Here is a 17,920-nt window from a genome sequence, read left to right on the forward strand (position 1 = left end):
TATAATAACAATTTGAAGCTTCAGGTACCATCTAATGGATACTGAAAAAACAAGACACCACATCCTCCTAACTTTTAAAACATAATTATTTCTTGCATGAAACTCCCTGATGTGACCTTTGTTAACTGAAACTGTTATGCAAATTATATGAATTGAAATGTTAGTCTTATTATTATTATTTTTATTGGTGAGAGTGCACAACATAGCAATTCCAAAATTCTAAAAAGTATTTACATAACAGAACACAATGGAGAATGAAGAAACATCCGCCAGATAAATCACACACACACACACACACACACACACACACACACACACACACACACACACACACACACACACACACACACACACAATTTGTCCTTGAAGCTTTGCTGTAAGAAAAGCACGATTAATCCATCACGGAAGCAAATCCAATATTGATTACAAAATTATTACTAGTATCCAAGCATTCAGTACAATTGATCATACACACTCCAGTACAATTCATGTTCATTCTCAAGGAATGAACCAGAACAACTACTACATTACAATTACTGAACATTTCTTCAATGTCGGTTCACATGCCATAGTGTTTACTTTGTCTTGCTACTTCATGTGCCAAAACAATTTATTGCCATCGTCGTCTTAGTAAATTGTTACTAATGAAATTAATCAGCTATAAACAAAGCAAACTTTTGTATAATGATTATGCTATCGGATATGCTATTTGCCATGAATGCCAGCTTACTGAGACATTTTTCTACTATAATAGTCCAAGAAGTTGAGCTGACAGGTGACCCGAACCTACACAATGTTCTAACATCAGTTTGTAGACATACATAGTTGTGTCCCTTCCTTTCTTATAGATACTGGTCTACATTTTCCATATAAAGTAATAAAAAAAGCCAGCTGAAGGATTCTGAAAAGCATCACAAATATAAATTTGGGATGACACATATTGAACATTTCTTTCAATGCTTGTATTCCTCAATGTTGTTTCGCATATATCCTACCTAATTAGGATAGTTGAAGTATTTATGTGTAAAATAAATTTTGCCTACCATCAACGCATTTTGGTAACAGCAAGCATATCAGAGGAAACAACACAGGAAAATCTAAATCATTAAAATCTAGCCAAAAGATAATCTCATGAATATGTGCACCTAATAATAAGATGAAATAAAAGTTGTTCTACAGGGAAGAAAATGCGTTTAGAGATATGTGGCTCACACCTCTGCAGCCAAGATTTCATTGTCTATTATTGCATTGTACCACATATCTTACAACCTCTTTATTTTCTGCAACAAAATATCATGGATATAGTCACAATACAAAAAAGTTGATGTACTCCTTTACTAAATTATTTTTTGCTAGAACAAAGTACACTAAAAAAAACTATACTGAATTTTGCTGAAACTCAAGAGATCTATTCCAAGGACATCATATGGGTATGTTGACATGACTGGCTCTACAAAGGTCGATGTTTCACAACCACAACAATTCCTCCTACTAATAAAGTACCGATTGCTTCTACCCGTTCACTGTCAGTAATTTGCAGAAAAGTCCTTGTGTTTTTCAGTATTCAACCTGCAGTCCTTTTTTAAGTGAGAAAACAGTTCGTTCAAGAATTTCACTAATAAATCCCTATAGTTTACCGTATTCAACACACAGTCCTTTTTAAAGTAAAAAAAATACAGTCATTGTTCTCGTGCTTAGCCATGGCCTGCACGTCGCGCACGATCCAAGGGCTAATTCATTCATCGATTCAATACTCAATAGTCCCGCATCGCTACTTTATATTCAATTATCCCAGGTTATATACTCTTTTGAGTTTCCTAGGATATCAACAAGGAGAAGCTAAGGATTGGGGATTCCAGACAGTCTGACAAAGAGAACAAGAAAGAGACTAGTGGCTAGAGTGCAAATCCAGAGAAGGAATAATGGAAGGAGGAGGTGTTGCGGTGTCCATAGGAGGCAGTCGAGGGATGGTGTCATAGCTTGCAGCGTGGGCAAATTTCGGCAACGGGTGTCGGGCGGCGGGGCGCTGTGTGGCCCTCCGGAGGAGGAAGGCCGAGGTTACGGCGAGGGGATCAGATGGTGACGCACTACAAGAAATACGGTCAATTATGACTCCCCATTTTGGTCGTTGATTTGTCATTGTTATCGTTTATTGACCTTTTTTGACCAAATTCAGAAGGTCAACATTTGGCCATCAAGAATGAACAAACATGACCTTTTTGGAATTTTTGTCGTAGATAGACTAACGACCGAAATTTCAGAAAGGTCATTACCCATTTGCCTGAGCCACGTAGGATCTGACGTGGCTGAGCTGACGTGGCATTGTTAGTGACCAAATGGAATCATCATAAATTTCATAGCCCAGTGCACCAGCCTAGGGCCTGGCCCAATCATCATAAATTTCATAGCCCAATCCACCAATCTAGCCGTCGTGGCATTGGTTTGATTTCTTTGGGCTGCCACATTGTTTTGTCAAAAGCATGAACATTTCAGGATAGGCCCATTAGAAAACAAATACAACATAATACTATATTTCAGTATATTTCATTTCAGTAACACATCACATGAAATACAATAAATCATCAATCAACCCCTCTACACAGCAGGGTTCAAGGCCCAACAAGTGCACAACAAAATAGTTCTACAAGTGCAAGTGCACAACAAAAAAGCCCAACAAGTGCAGGAGCGCACACCAACATAGAATGGATGAGAAGCACAAATTTTAGCTGATCACACATAACATCAATCAGAAGCACAAATATCATGCCACTGGTACACGTACTTTATCCCATCACCCAGGCGCCAATGTTGTGTCCATCTACTAGATTTGCCACATGGTGATGTTACTGCATTAGGGCCATCCCAGCTTCTCCTTGCCCAAATGGCAGGGTGATCCGCTGATCGATGTACTGCTCTAGCATCACTCACGCTACCACTGGTGGAAGAAGATCAGCTCATCAATCACCTACACAAGAACAAACCAAGAATATTAACCTATTTATCCTATCGTAATTTGTTTCTAAACATGGGCATCAAATCAACACCAACACTGAATTAACATGCACAAAAGAATTGAGCATAGCCATATGTACAACCTAAAAACTTCAGGTTTGAGGCAATTTTGATACTACAATAAATACATAACAGCCAAAATTTCAATCCATGGACACCACATGATAGAAAAGGTACTAAGGCACTACCTGCTATTGAAAACAAAGCAAGGTATGAAGCACAGGCTAGGCCAACAATAAACTGGTACCATTAACCATCTGAAATGAAGTTAAATGAGACATTTTAGAATCAACTTGATAGTTGACAGTAATGTTTCTGTTGAACATATCTAGAACTAAAATTATAAATCATGCCCAAATTCCGATGTCCAATGCCTCAGTTCAGTAAACACTAAGCATGGTACATAGTAAAGATTTGACACAACCAGAACTGAAATCACTAACTCCTTCAATGACCTACACTAATTTTATTACACAACCAAGAAACGAAATCCAACACGGGCACAGACTATAGGAGTTGGAACTTGGAAATGCAGGTGTACAATTAGCGCATCACATACCAAGTATCTAACTATCAACAGTGGTCAGCATGTAAAAGCCAACTAGTAGTAATTGATGATTAGTAGACACATACATGAAACAAATTCAGTAGTAACGTACGTGCTCTTATCCATGGTATCATCAATCTTAACCAAACCAGAGCAAGTAAAGGAGCTAATCTCCATGAGTGAAACAAATTCGATCACAACAGCAATCCATAACGTTCGGTAACAACAATAAGAAGTCCCTTAAACAGAGAACAGGTTGAATCGTGCATCGATCAAAGTGTATGTTCTTGGTTTCACTTGGTTAGAAGACAGACAGATCAGAAACCGGAGAGACACTGAACATGCGGAAATATGTATGGATTGTCAAAACTTGCATTACCCTACTATCACTAGTACAACAAGCTGCAGGTTGGCATGTTCACAAACCATGTACATCATGACAAATACAATATCATCCAATTCTCGACTATGAACAAAATTGAACAATTACACCTCACAAAGGCAGAGCATAGAACCAATGAGCAAGTAGGAGGGGTAGAAGGGGACCTGAGGAGCTCGTCGGAGGGGGTTGTAGCCTAGGCCGAGCTTCATCACCACGGCGACGGCTAGGGGAGGCAGACGAGTCTACCATCATACCACTGCCAACACTGGAATGGCCGGAGCGAATCGCCATCATATGGGTCACCACCACTGAATGATCTTGCAAGGTGTAAAGTCTCCATGTTTCAGTACAAACTAGTGGCGTCAAGAACCAAGCAGTAGCAGGCAGAAGGTAAATTCTAGTAACTGATGATTAGTAGACAAAAACAAGAAATATATTGCACCACTAGCAAGCAGAAGCTAAATCTTAGTAAATGATTAGTAGACGAACCTACGAACTATGAGGAAGCGATGATGAGCCCAGATTCCGCGAAATGGCTTGAGGCCATGAAATCTGAGATGGGATCCATGTATGAGAACAAAGCATGGACTTTGGTTGACTTGCCCGATGATCGGCAAGCCATAGAGAATAAATGGGTCTTCAAGAAGAAGACTGACGCTGACGGTAATGTTACTGTCTACAAAACTCGACTTGTTGCAAAAGGTTTTCGACAAGTTCAAGGAGTTGACTACGATGAGACCTTCTCACTCGTACCAATGCTTAAGTCTGTCCGAATCATGTTAGCAATTGTCGCATTTTATGATTATGAAATTTGGCAAATGGATGTCAAAACTGCATTCCTTAATGGATCTCTTAAAGAAGAGTTGTATATGATGCAACCAGAAGGTTTTGTCGATCCTAAAGGTGCTAACAAGGTGTGCAAGCTCCAGCGATCCATTTATGGACTGGTGCAAGCCTCTCGGAGATGGAATATACGCTTTGATAGTGTGTGATTGCGGCTTGAAGCTACGTCGGTATTTCCCCAAAGAGGAAGGGATGATGCAGCACAACAGCGGTAGGTATTTCCCTCAGTGATGAAACCAAGGTTATAGAACCAGTAGGAGAACCAAGCAACACAACGTAAACAACACATGTACACAAATAACAACTACTCGCAACCCGGCGTGTAAAAGGGGTTGTCAATCCCTTTCGGGTAGCGGCGCCTCAATATAGGCAAACAGACGTGAATAAAATTGCAGTAGATTGATATATCGAACGCCAAATAAAATAAATAATAATAAAATGCAGCAAGGTATTTTTGGTTTAATAGATCTGAAAATAAAAGCAAAGGAAAACTAGATCACAAAGGCAAATAATATGAGAAAGAGACCCGGTGGCCGCAGGTTTCACTAGTGGCTTCTCTCGAGAAAAATAGCAAACGATGGGTAAACAAATTATTGTTGGGCAATTGATAGAACTTCAAATAATCATGACCATATCCAGGCAATGATCATTATCTAGGTGTCGGGGGAAATCGACACCTATGGAATCACTGGGATCCCTTCTACGGTTGGCGGGCGCGGGGTTGTGCAAAGAGCGGGTCTGACAGGAAGCACACAGATCGTTTACCCAGGTTCGGGCCGCGATGATGCTTAATACCCTAGTCCTGCTTTGGTGGATGAATTTGAGTGTTTTTATGTTCTTGAGCTAGCTACGGGGTGCAACTTGCCCAAAAGATCCGAATCCTCCTCCTGGACGCCTCGGGCTTCCTTTTATAGACAAAAGGGGTCGCCACAGTGGCACACAGGAGGTGGAAAAGTGTACAGTGGATGAGTCTATCCTCTGGCACCGTCGGAAAAACGCATTTAATGCGCTGCCGGCGTGCCCCTCTCGCTTTATCGGGGACGGCAAGGAAGCACGTCCCAGCTGTCGCCGCCTCGCCTGGCTTCGACGCGCGTCCGAGCTGACGAGGACTTGCGGCGCCACGTTGGCTGGCTGCTGGGCTGGCGTGGTGGTGGAGCCTTCACGAAGGGTTGCATGCCACCACGCAGGTGCTTGCTGAGTCGGTGTAGAGGCCGCTCGTCGCCACGCAGGTGCCTGCCCAGCTGGTTGAGCTAGCAGCTGCTTGGGGACGGCGGTGGAGTCTTGGCTGGTGCGGGCCTGGCTGTGGCCCTGCTGATGCCCTCGGCAAGGGGCGCTGCGGTCGTCCCCGGCAAGGCGCTTGCCCGGGGTCTCGTGGATTTCCTCGGCTAGGCCCGCCGAGGGTCATCGTTGCTACCTCTTGAGCACTGCGTTGGTTTTCCCTTGAAGAGGAAAGGGTGATGCAGTAAAGCAGCGTAAGTATTTCCCTCAGTTTTTGAGAACCAAGGTATCAATCCAGTAGGAGGCCACACACGAGTCCTCCACACCTACACAAACAAATAAATCCTCGCAACCAACACAATAAAGGGGTTGTCAATCCCTTCACGGTCACTTATGAGAGTGAGGATATGATAAGATAATATTTTTGGTATTTTTATGATAAAGATGCAAAGTAAAATAAAAGGCAATAAAAATAGCTAAGTGTTGGAAGATTAATATGATGGAAAATAGACCCGGGAGCCATAGGTTTCACTAGTGGCTTCTCTCATGAGCATAAGTATTACGGTGGGTGAACAAATTACTGTTGAGCAATTGACAGAATTGAGCATAGTTATGAGAATATCTAGGTATGATCCTGTATATAGGCATCACGTCCGAGACAAGTAGACCGACTCCTGCCTGCATCTACTACTATTACTCCACACATCGACCGCTATCCAGCATGCATCTAGAGTATTAAGTTCATAAGAACAGAGTAACGCTTTAAATAAGATGACATGATGTAGAGGGATAAACTCATGCAATATGATATAAACCCCATCTTGTTATCCTCGATGGCAACAATTCAATATGTGCCTTGCTGCCCCTACTGTCACTAGGAAAGGATACCGCAAGATTGAACCCAAAGCTAAGCACTTCTCCCATTGCAAGAAAGATCAATCTAGTAGGCCAAATCAAACTGATAATTCGAAGAGACTTGCAAAGATAACCAATCATACATAAAAGAATTCAGAGAAGATTCAAATATTGTTCATAGATAAACTTGATCATAAACCCACAATTCATCGGTCTCAACAAACACACCGCAAAAGAACATTACATCGAATAGATCTCCACGAGAGAAGGGGAGAACATTGTATTGAGATCCAAAAAGAGAGAAGAAGCCATCTAGCTAATAACTATGGACCCGAAGGTCTGACGTAAACTACTCACACATCATCGGAGAGGCTATGGTGTTGATGTAGAAGCCCTCCGTGATCGATGCCCCCTCCGGCGGAGCTCCGAAAAAGGTGGGTCTCACGGGTACAGAAGGTTGCGGTGGTGGAATTAGGTTTTTGGCTCCGTTTGATATTCTTTTTCTGCGAAACTCTGAAATAGGCAAAAACAGCAATTCTGGGCTGGGCCTCCGGTTAATAGGTTAGTCCCAAAAATAATATAAAAGTGTATAATAAAGCCCATTAATGTCCAAAATAGAATATAATATAGCATGGAACAATAAAAAATTATAGATACGTTGGAGACGTATCAAGCATCCCCAAGCTTAATTCCTGCTCGTCCTCGAGTAGGTAAATGATAAAAACAGATTTTTTTTGATGTGGAATGCTACTTGGCATAATTTCAATGTAATTCTTCTTAATTGTGGTATGAATATTCAGATCCGAAAGATTCAAGATAAAAGTCCATATTGACATAAAAGTAATAATACTTCAAGCATACTAACTAAGCAATTATGTCCTCTCAAAATAACATGGCCAAAGAAAGTTCATCCCTACAAAATCATATAGTTTAGTCATGCTCCATTTTCGTCACATAAGAATGCTCTCATCATGCACAACCCCTATGACAAGCCAAGCAATTGTTTCATACTTTAGTAATCTCAAACTTTTTCAACCTTCACGCAATACATGAGCGTGAGCCATGGATATAGCACTATGTGTGGAATAGAATATAATGATGGGGGTTATGTGGAGAAGACAAAAAAAGAGAAAGTCTCACATCAACGCGGCTAATCAATGAGCTATGGAGATGCCCATCGATTGATGTTAATGCAAGGAGTAGGGATTGCCATGCAACAGATGCACTAGAGCTATAAATGTATGAAAGCTCAACAAAAGAAACTAAGTGGGTGTGCATCCAACTTGCTTGCTCACGAAGACCTAGGGCATTTGAGGAAGCCCATTGTTGGAATATACAAGCCAAGTTCTATAATGAAAAATTCCCACTAGTATATGAAAGTGACAAAACAAGAGACTCTCTATCATGAAGATTATGGTGCTACTTTGAAGCACAAGTGTGGTAAAAGGACAGTAACATTGTCCCTTCTCTCTTTTTTTCTCATTTTTTATTGGGCCTTCTTCTCTTTTTTATGGCCTTTCTCCCTTTTTTCCTCACTTGGGACAATGCTCTAAAAATGATGAGCATCACACTTCTATTTATTTACAATTCAATGATTACAACTTGATACTAGAACAAAGTATGACTCTATATGAGTGCCTCCGGCGGTGTACCAGGATATGCAATGAATCAAGAGTGACATGTATGAAAGAATTATGAATGGTGGCTTTGCCACGAATACTATGTCAACTACATGATCATGCAAAGCAATCTGACAATGGTGAACGTGTCATGATAAACGGAACGGTGGAAAGTTGCATGGCAATATATCTCGGAATGGCTATGGAAATGCCATAATAGGTAGGTATGGTGGCTGTTTTGAGGAAGATATAAGGAGGTTTATGTGTGAAAGAGCGTACCATATCACGGGGTTTGGATGCACCGGCGAAGTTTGCACCAACTCTCAATGTGAGAAAGGGCAATGCACGGTACCGAAGAGGCTAGCAATGATGGAAAGGTGAGAGTGCGTATAATCCATGGACTCAACATTAGTCATAAAGAACTCACATACTTATTGCAAAAATCTGCAAGTCATCAAAAACCAAGCACTACGCGCATGCTCCTAGGGGGATAGATTGGTAGGAAAAGACCATCGCTCGTCCCCGACCGCCACTCATAAGGAGGACAATCAAAGAACACCTCATGTTTCAAATTTGTTACATAACGTTTACCATACATGCATGCCACGGGACTTGCAAACTTCAACACAAGTATTTCTCAAATTCACAACTACTCAACTAGCACAACTTTAATATCACTACCTCCATATCTCAAAACAATCATCAAGCATCAAACTTCTCTTAGTATTCAACACACTCATAAGAAAGTTTTTACTAGTCTTGAATACCTAGCATATTAGGATTAAGAAAATTACCATGCTGTTTAAGAATCTCAAAATAATATAAGTGAAGCATGAGAGAACAATAGTTTCTATAAGACAAATCCACCACCGTGCTCTAAAAGATATAAGTGAAGCACTAGAGCAAAAACTATATAGCTCAAAAGATATAAGTGAAGCACATAGAGTATTCTAATTAATTATGAATCATGTGTGTCTCTCGTCAAAAGGTGTGTACAGCAAAGATGATTGTGGTAAACTAAAAAGCAAAGACTCAAATCATACAAGACGCTCCAAGCAAAACACATATCATGTGGTGAATAAAAATATAGCTCCAAGTAAGTTACCGATGGAAGTAGACAAAAGAGGCGATGCCTTCCGGGGCATCCCCAAGCTTTGGCTTTTTGGTGTCCTTAGATTATCTTGGTGTGCCATGGGCATCCCCAAGCTTAGGCTATTGCCACTCCTTTTTCCATAGTCCATCAAATCTTTTACCCAAAACTTGAAAACTTCACAACACAAAACATAACAGAAAATCTCGTGAGCTCCGTTAGCGAAAGAAAACAAAACACCACTTCAAGGTACTGTAATGAACTCATTATTTATTCATATTGGTGTTAAACCTAATGTATTCCAACTTCTCTATGGTTTATAAACTATTTTAGTAGCCATAGATTCATCAAAATAAGCAAACAACACATGAAAAACAGAATCTGTCAAAAACAGAACAGTCTGTAGTAATCTGTAACTAACGCGAACTTATGGAACTCAAAACATTCAGCCAAAATAGGACGACCTAGACAATTTTTTTATTGATCATCAGCAATTGGAATCAATATTTTATCACGTTCTGGTGATTTTTAACAATTACTTTCATGAACAAAAAGTTTCTGGAATTTTCTGCAGGATCAAATAACTATCATCCAAGAAGATCCTATAGGTTTAACTTGGCACAAAAACTAACTAAAACATAAAAACACATCTAACCAGAGGCTAGAGAAAATATTTATTCCTAAACAGAAGCAAAAAGCAAAAACTAAAAATAAAATTGGGTTCCTCCCAACAAGCGCTATCGTTTAACGCCCCTAGCTAGGCATAAATTTCGATGATGCTCACATGAAAGACAATAATTGAAGCACAACGAGAGCATCATAAAACATGTGACAAACACATCTAAGTCTAACATACTTCCTATGCATAGGCATCTTATAGGCAAACAAATTAGCAAGACAAGCAAGATCTAGCATATGCAAGGAAGAAGAAAGAAACAATAACGATCCCAACATAACGAGAGGAAATTTAGTAACATGAAAATTTCTACAGCCATATTTTCCTTTCTCATAATAATTACATGTGGGGTCATAAGAAAATTCAACAAAATAGCTATCACATAAAATATTTTCAACACGATCCACATGCATGCAAAGTTGACACTCTTCCGAAATAGTGGGATTAACATTAACTAAAGTCATGACCTCTCCAAACCCACTTTTATCAAAAATTTCATAAGATTGAATATTCTCCAAATATGTGGGATGTAAAGTTGACACTCCTCCAAACCCACTTTCAATATTATTGCAAACAATATTATCAATCTCATATTCATCATGGGGATTAAATAAATTTTCAAGATCATAAGAAGAATCACCCCAATCATGATCATTGCAACAAGTAGTAGACATAGCAAAACTAGCATCCCCAAGCTTAGGGTTTTGCATATTATTAGCACAATTGACATCAAGAGAATTTATAGTAAAATCACTGAAATCATGCTTTTCATCGAGGGAACTATCAAGCATGGGTGCAATAGCAACAATCTCATTTTTAACATAAGGAACTATAGCAAATTCGTCTTCATAAATATTGGCATCATGGCCACAAGAATAGCAAGCATCCTGTTCATCATGGGATATTTCAATCAAATCATCAGAATCATAATTATCTAAAGATTCATGCATATCATTATTTTCTTTAGAAGCAACGGTCATTCTTTCAATAAATTCTTTGACATAGACATTATGAGCATAGTTTTCATAGCAATATTCAAGTATGTCAAGATTTTCAGATTCGTAAAGAGTAGTATCATACTTTTCAATCAAAGAAGCAACTTCAAAAGAACCCTTAAAAGCAACAAATTCTTCAATTTGTTCAATATCATAGTAGCTATAAACACCCTTTGCATAAGAAGATAAGATTTCATTTTCATTAAACTCACATAGGTAGGGGAGGTGTTTTTTAGGGTTCTTACAGCAACAAGTAATATCACAAATTTCACAAAGATTCCAAGCATAACACAGCAATTTGTTTATTTGATTCCATAAGAGTCTCCCTTTTTCAGACAAACGGTGACGCCCAAAATGAGCATGCTCATCTAAAGATTTCCCATCAACTAGGCTAGTTGGGTTTCAGCACGAGCGCATAAGGATCGAAGATGATCCAAGTAGAACACTTTAAGTGGATCCATATCAATAGATTTTTAGCAAGCAAAGATGCAAGCAAATAGAAGGCACGTGGAAACACAAACAAAAAGGCATACGGGAAGAAGGCAAATAAAACGGCAAGGGTGAAGTGGGAGAGAGGAAAACGAGAGGCAAATGGTTAATAATGTAATGCGGGAGATAAGGGTTTGTGATAGGTACTTGGTATGTTGACTTTTGCATAGACTCCCCGGCAACGGCGCCAGAAATCCTTCTTGCTACCCCTTGAGCACTGCGTTGGTTTTCCCTTCAAGAGGAAAGGGTGATGCAGTAAAGCAGCGTAAGTATTTCTCTCAGTTTTTGAGAACCAAGGTATCAATCCGGTAGGAGGCCACGCACGAGTCCCTCGCACCTACAAAAACAAATAAATCCTGGCAACCAACGCAATAAAGGGGTTGTCAATCCCTTCACGGTCACTTACGAGAGTGAGATCTGATAGATATGATAAGATAATATTTTTGGTACTTTTATGATAAAGATGCAAAGTAAAATAAAAGGCAATAAAATAGCTAAGTGTTGGAAGATTAATATGATGGAAAATAGACCCGGGAGCCATAGGTTTCACTAGTGGCTTCTCTCATGAGCATAAGTATTACGGTGGGTGAACAAATTACTGTTGAGCAATTGACATAATTGAGCATAGTTATGAGAATACCTAGCTATGATCATGTATATAGGCATCACGTCCGAGACAAGTAGACCGACTCCTGCCTACATCTACTACTATTACTCCACACATCGACCGCTATCCAGCATGCATCTAGAGTATTAAGTTCATAAGAACAGAGTAACACTTTAGGTAAGATGACATGATGTAGAGGGATAAACTCATGCAATATGATATAAACCCCATCTTGTTATCCTCGATGGCAACAATTCAATACGTGCCTTGTTGCCCCTAATGTCACTGGGAAAGGACACCGCAAGATTGAACCCAAAGCTAAGCACTTCTCCCATTGCAAGAAAGATCAATCTAGTAGGCCAAACCAAACTGATAATTCGAAGAGACTTGCAAAGATAAACAATCATACATAAAAGAATTCAGAGAAGATTCAAATATTGTTCCTAGATAAACTTGATCATAGACCCACAATTCATCGGTCTCAACAAACACACCGCAAAAGAAGATTACATCGAATAGATCTTCACGAGAGAGGGGGAGAACATTGTATTGAGATCCAAAAAGAGAGAAGAAGCCATCTAGCTAATAACTATGGACCCGAAGGTCTGAGGTAAACTACTCACACATCATCGGAGAGGCTATTGTGTTGATGTAGAAGCCCTCCGTGATCGATGCCCCCTCCAGCGGAGCTCCGGAAAAGGCCCCAAGATGGGATCTCACGGGTATAGAAGGTTGCGGCGGTGGAATTAGGTTTTTGGCTCCGTTTGATATTATTTTTCTGCGAAACTCTGAAATAGGCAAAAAACAGCAATTCTGGGCTGGGCCTCCGGTTAATAGGTTAGTCCCAAAAATAATATAAAAGTGTATAATAAATCCCATTAATGTCCAAAATAGAATATAATATAGCATGGAACAATCAAAAATTATATATACGTTGGAGACGTATCAGTCATCTTCTAGTCCTCATCTGATCCTGTGTATTTATGATCTTCACAAAGATCTGCATGCCACCACGGAGGCGCCTCCCGAGCCCTGGTCCCAATGTGATTGATGGTGTCTGAACCCTTGGGCTCAAGGGTGGCGCGCTCTGTTGACGTCAAGCAAGTTGCCCCGGCAAGGGTCTTGCCGGGGGAGTCCGCTTCGCCCTCTTGCTCTTTGGGCCTCTGGTCTTGGCGTTGCCTTGGTTGTCTTGTCCTTCGGCTTCTCTCCGGCTTACCTCCTCTACCCTGCTAAGTGTGGCCGCGGCGCACGGCTCTGACTGCCCGTGCACAAGTAAAGGGGTCAAAAGGAGAGCCCCTACTTTTGTACACCGACAGGAGCCCCCGGGCATGGGCCACACATAAGCGCGACGCGTTGTTGGGCCAGGCCCAAAACGGTGCGCGGGCAGGTGGGCGGATTTTTACCGTAGTAACTTTTCGTCCGCTGCACGTCCCCACGACCCGCGTTGAACGCGCGACGTGGAGGGTCGTGCATGACGTGGGGATCATGCGTGGGGCGGTTTCCGCACGCATGCATCACATCGTGGTAAAGAGGCGGCTCGCGCCTTCCCCATAAAAAGAGGGAGGCGCAGAGGCGCGGCTCACTTACTGAGTGGACTCGGGTCGCGGTCTTCAAGGCGTCCGCGCCCCATGATCACGGGGTGGGGAACGGCCGCCTCACCCGTCCCTTCAATGTTGCTTGCTCTCCACGTGTCCCTCATGCAGGTGGCAGGTGGTGGAGGCGGGAAACTGGGCCGTCGCTGATTGGGGCAGCGGGTCGGTCCGGATTCCTCGCGCCCCCGATGACTGGATTGGTCGAGCGGGGCGGCCGAGCCCCGACTCCGCCCCTTTATAAGAAGGGGGAGGGGGACGACATCCCACATTCTTCCATCATCCATCTCCTTCTACCTCCTCTCCTTTCTTCCATCTGCCATGGCGAGAGGAGGTGCTGGCCCTTCGACGGTGGGCGCGAGGGTTGCTGCTCGACAGCGCGTCCCTCCTTCCCAAGATCTCGCGGTGGTGGAGCCGGCCACGAGAGGAAGGGGGAGGGGGCGAGGCCGGGGTCGCCGCGGCGCTCGGGGAAGAGGTGGACGGGGCGGCGCACCGGCCTTGCCTCCGCCGGCGATGCCTCCCCCGATGGAGGGCCACGTCGGGGACCAGCCCTGTGAGTTCTTCATCAGGCTGCGCCGGCCACCGCGTCGCCGTCTTCGTCTCCCTACCCCATTTGCTCCGGAGATGGAGCTTGATCCGCCCCAGACCCTCAGGTTGCACATGAGGGGCTGCGGGAATGGCGGCACGCGGGTCGACGTCGACTTCCCCGCTCCTCAGGTCATGTACCTCCGTCGCGGATGGAAGACGTTTGCTCGCATCCACAGCCTGACGGCGGGGCTCGTCCTCTACTTCAAGTTAATGGAGGACGGCCTGCTCTCCGTCAAGATCTTTGGAGATCTTGGAACTCGCCTGAAGTGCTGCGTGGAGAGCTCCTCCGACGATGAAGATTCCTCCTCAAGCAGGAGTGACAAGGAGGACAGCGACAGTGACGACGAGGGCGTCGAGCGGCGGGACGCTGACCTCGAATCTGACTGACCGCGTCGCCCCACCCTCGGCCACGTGCCCTGCCGAGGGCCTTCCTCATCAAGCTCTCCATCGGTGTGTTCCCCGTCGCCTCCTTGGGCGGCTGGCATAGGAGGGTCGGAGAAGGCGAAGAAGGCGGGTGTCGGCCGTCAAGTCGGAGTACGCGGGCACCGACACCTTCATCGCGTATTGTTGGCCTGCTGCCTCGTCTTCCAGCTCCCCTCCCGGCACCAAGATGTTCTCTTGGTGCCTTCTGCTCCTTGTACCCCGCCTAGGCACTCTTTTTGCCCTCCTGCTGTCTTGTTCCACCTTCTGAGGAAAGGCACAAGAAAGGGATTACGGGCATCTTATCTCTTTTTAGTTTGTAAGCCTGCGGGCACTTGTTAATTTTAAGACTTGTAATCCCCTTGCTCATGTTTTTTATTCCGTATGAACTGTACCTGTATGGGATGTTTTTAATGAAAAAGGGTGCTTGCCGGGTTCTTTGTGCGTGAGCGAGGCCCATGCCAAGGAGTGAATCCTTGTTATTTTTAAGATAAACATTGTCGCCCGGCAACAGGCCTTGCCGTCCCCTCACTTCAGTCGACCATTCTCACGCTCTTGGCAGAGGCAGGGGCGAAGTAGAGTTAGGCCCTTCGTTTATTTTCCTTGCCACCGCAACTACAACCAAGTTTCGACCCAGGGGATAGCTCTTGGGTACAGGAAAAGGGGAGCACGGTGACTTAAGAATAAAAAACGAGGTTTCATACGTCCCAATTCATACGGAAATGCACAAGAGAGGGTGAAGGACTTATCTGAATCTGCAGCCCCCGGCAGTCTTGGCTTGCCGTGGTTGGATTCTTGTGTCTTCAGCCCCCGGCAACCTTGGCTTGCCGGGGACGGAGCGCCGGTTTGTTCTCTTTCTCTCCCAGGTAGCTCAGCAGAAGTGCCCACGTGCCCTGCGAACCAAAGAGGATGGAAAGGAACAGAAAGACGCACACTCGACCTCTATGCTAGGGGTTAGTCGCTGCTAAGCACTATCAACCCTAACCGAGGGAGAGACTTAACCTAGCATGCATGCTAAAACTTAGGGCGCCAGCGCTTCATTTATTTATGCTCAGGGTCTGCGCCTGGCTTTGTACAGAGGGTTACATGCCTTGCCGGCAAAGCTTGTACAAAAGGTGGCTTGCCGGGAGGCCCGGCAACCGCGCCTTATGGGTAAAACTTGCGAAGATGTTCGATGTTCCAGGAGTTGCTCACTGGGACAACATCTTCGGTCTCCAGGCGGACTGCGCCAGGCCTGGTGACTCGTATTACCTGATAAGGGCCTTCCCACTTCGGCGTCAACTTGTTGGAATTCTTGGCCGATTGAACGCGCCGAAGAACAAGGTCGCCTTCCTCAAAGCTCCGGGCATGAACCTTGCGGCTATGGTAGCGGCGCAAGGCTTGCTGGTAGCGCGCTGCTCTTACAGCCGCCCGGAGACGATCTTCCTCAAGGAGCGTTGCGTCATCTTGCCGCAACTGCTCTTGCTCAAGCTCTCATAAGCGAGCACTCGAGGTGACCCATATGTGAGTTCCGTGGGGAGAACTGCTTCTACCCCGTATACCAGGGCAAAGGGTGTCTGGCCGGTGGCTCGATTTGGCATTGTTCTGATCGACCAAAGAACCGCCGGCAACTCATCAATCCAGCGCCTTCCACTCTTGTGCAGCCTATCAAAAGTCTTTGTCCTTAGGCCTCGTAGTACTTCAGCATTTGCCCTCTCCGCCTGGCCGTTGCTCCGTGGGTGTGCCACGAAAGCGAAACAAACCCTGCTGCCGAGGTCTTGGATGTACTGCATGAAGATGTGGCTTGTGAACCACGTGCCGTTGTCAGTGATGACCCTGTTTGGCACACCAAAATGGCAGACTAGTCCCTTGAAGAACTTGACGGCTGACTGCGCTGTCACCTTCCTCACTGCTTCCACCTCCGGCCACTTTGTGAACTTGCCGATTGCAACGTACAAGTACTCAAAGCCCCCGACAGCGCGTGGGAAGGGGCCCAGCATGTCGAGCCCCCAGACCGAAAATGGCCAGGAGAGAGGGATTGTTTGAAGGGCTTGAGCTGGCTGATGAAGCTTCTTCGAATGAAACTGACACGCTTCACACTTGGTTACTAGTGATGTTGCATCCTGGAGGGCAGTGGGCCAGAAGAAACCTTGCCGGAACGCCTTGCCGGCAAGGGCCCTCGACCCTATGTGGGAGCCACATATGCCTCCGTGTATCTCCGCCAACAGCTCCGGTCCTTCCTCCCGGGGAATGCACTTCAATTTCACACCCTTCGATCTCTTCCTGTACAGGACGTCATCGACGAACTGATACATAGCAGACCGACGCTACTTTCTCCGCTTCCTCCTGCTCCTCAGGAAGCTCCCCTGTTTGGAGTAATCGGACGGTATGTTGTGCCCATGCCGGAGCCTGGGGCTTGACGCCCTGCCGGAGTTAGTTGCCCTTCGGCAGGCTCAGTACCCACGGCAACATCCTTGCCGGCGGCCCCAGGGGGCTCGGCGGGAAAGTACTTGCCGGGGCCTGACTTCCTCCGCTTGTTCTGCTCTGTTGATGGTTCAACGGATGGTTGAGTTAACCGAAGCACAAAAGTACCTGGTTCCACAGGTAGCTTGAACGCAGCGCGCTTCGACAGGTAATCGGCGATGTCATTCTCCACTCGGGGAACGTGCTCCGCTTGTATACCGTCAAAGCGATCCTCCAGCTTCCTCACCTCATCCACGTAGGCCTCCATCAACAGGCTCTAATAATCTTTGTTGACTTACCTGACGACAAGCTGTGCATCACCCCTGACGATGAGCTTCTAAAACCCGAGGTCTGCCGCGATCCTGACACCGGCAAGCAACCTCTCGTACACAGCAGTGTTGTTTGTGGACATCTCCCTGGGAAAGTGCATCTGGATTACATACTTGAGGTGCTCTCCAGTGGGTGCAATGAGCAGCACACCAGCACCAGCGCCTTGCAGTGAGAAAGCCCCGTCAAAGTACATGATCCAGTTGCGACTTGCTTCCTTG

The sequence above is a fragment of the Aegilops tauschii genome, chromosome 6 (assembly GCF_002575655.3).
Source record: "Aegilops tauschii subsp. strangulata cultivar AL8/78 chromosome 6, Aet v6.0, whole genome shotgun sequence".
Classification (NCBI taxonomy): domain Eukaryota; kingdom Viridiplantae; phylum Streptophyta; class Magnoliopsida; order Poales; family Poaceae; genus Aegilops; species Aegilops tauschii.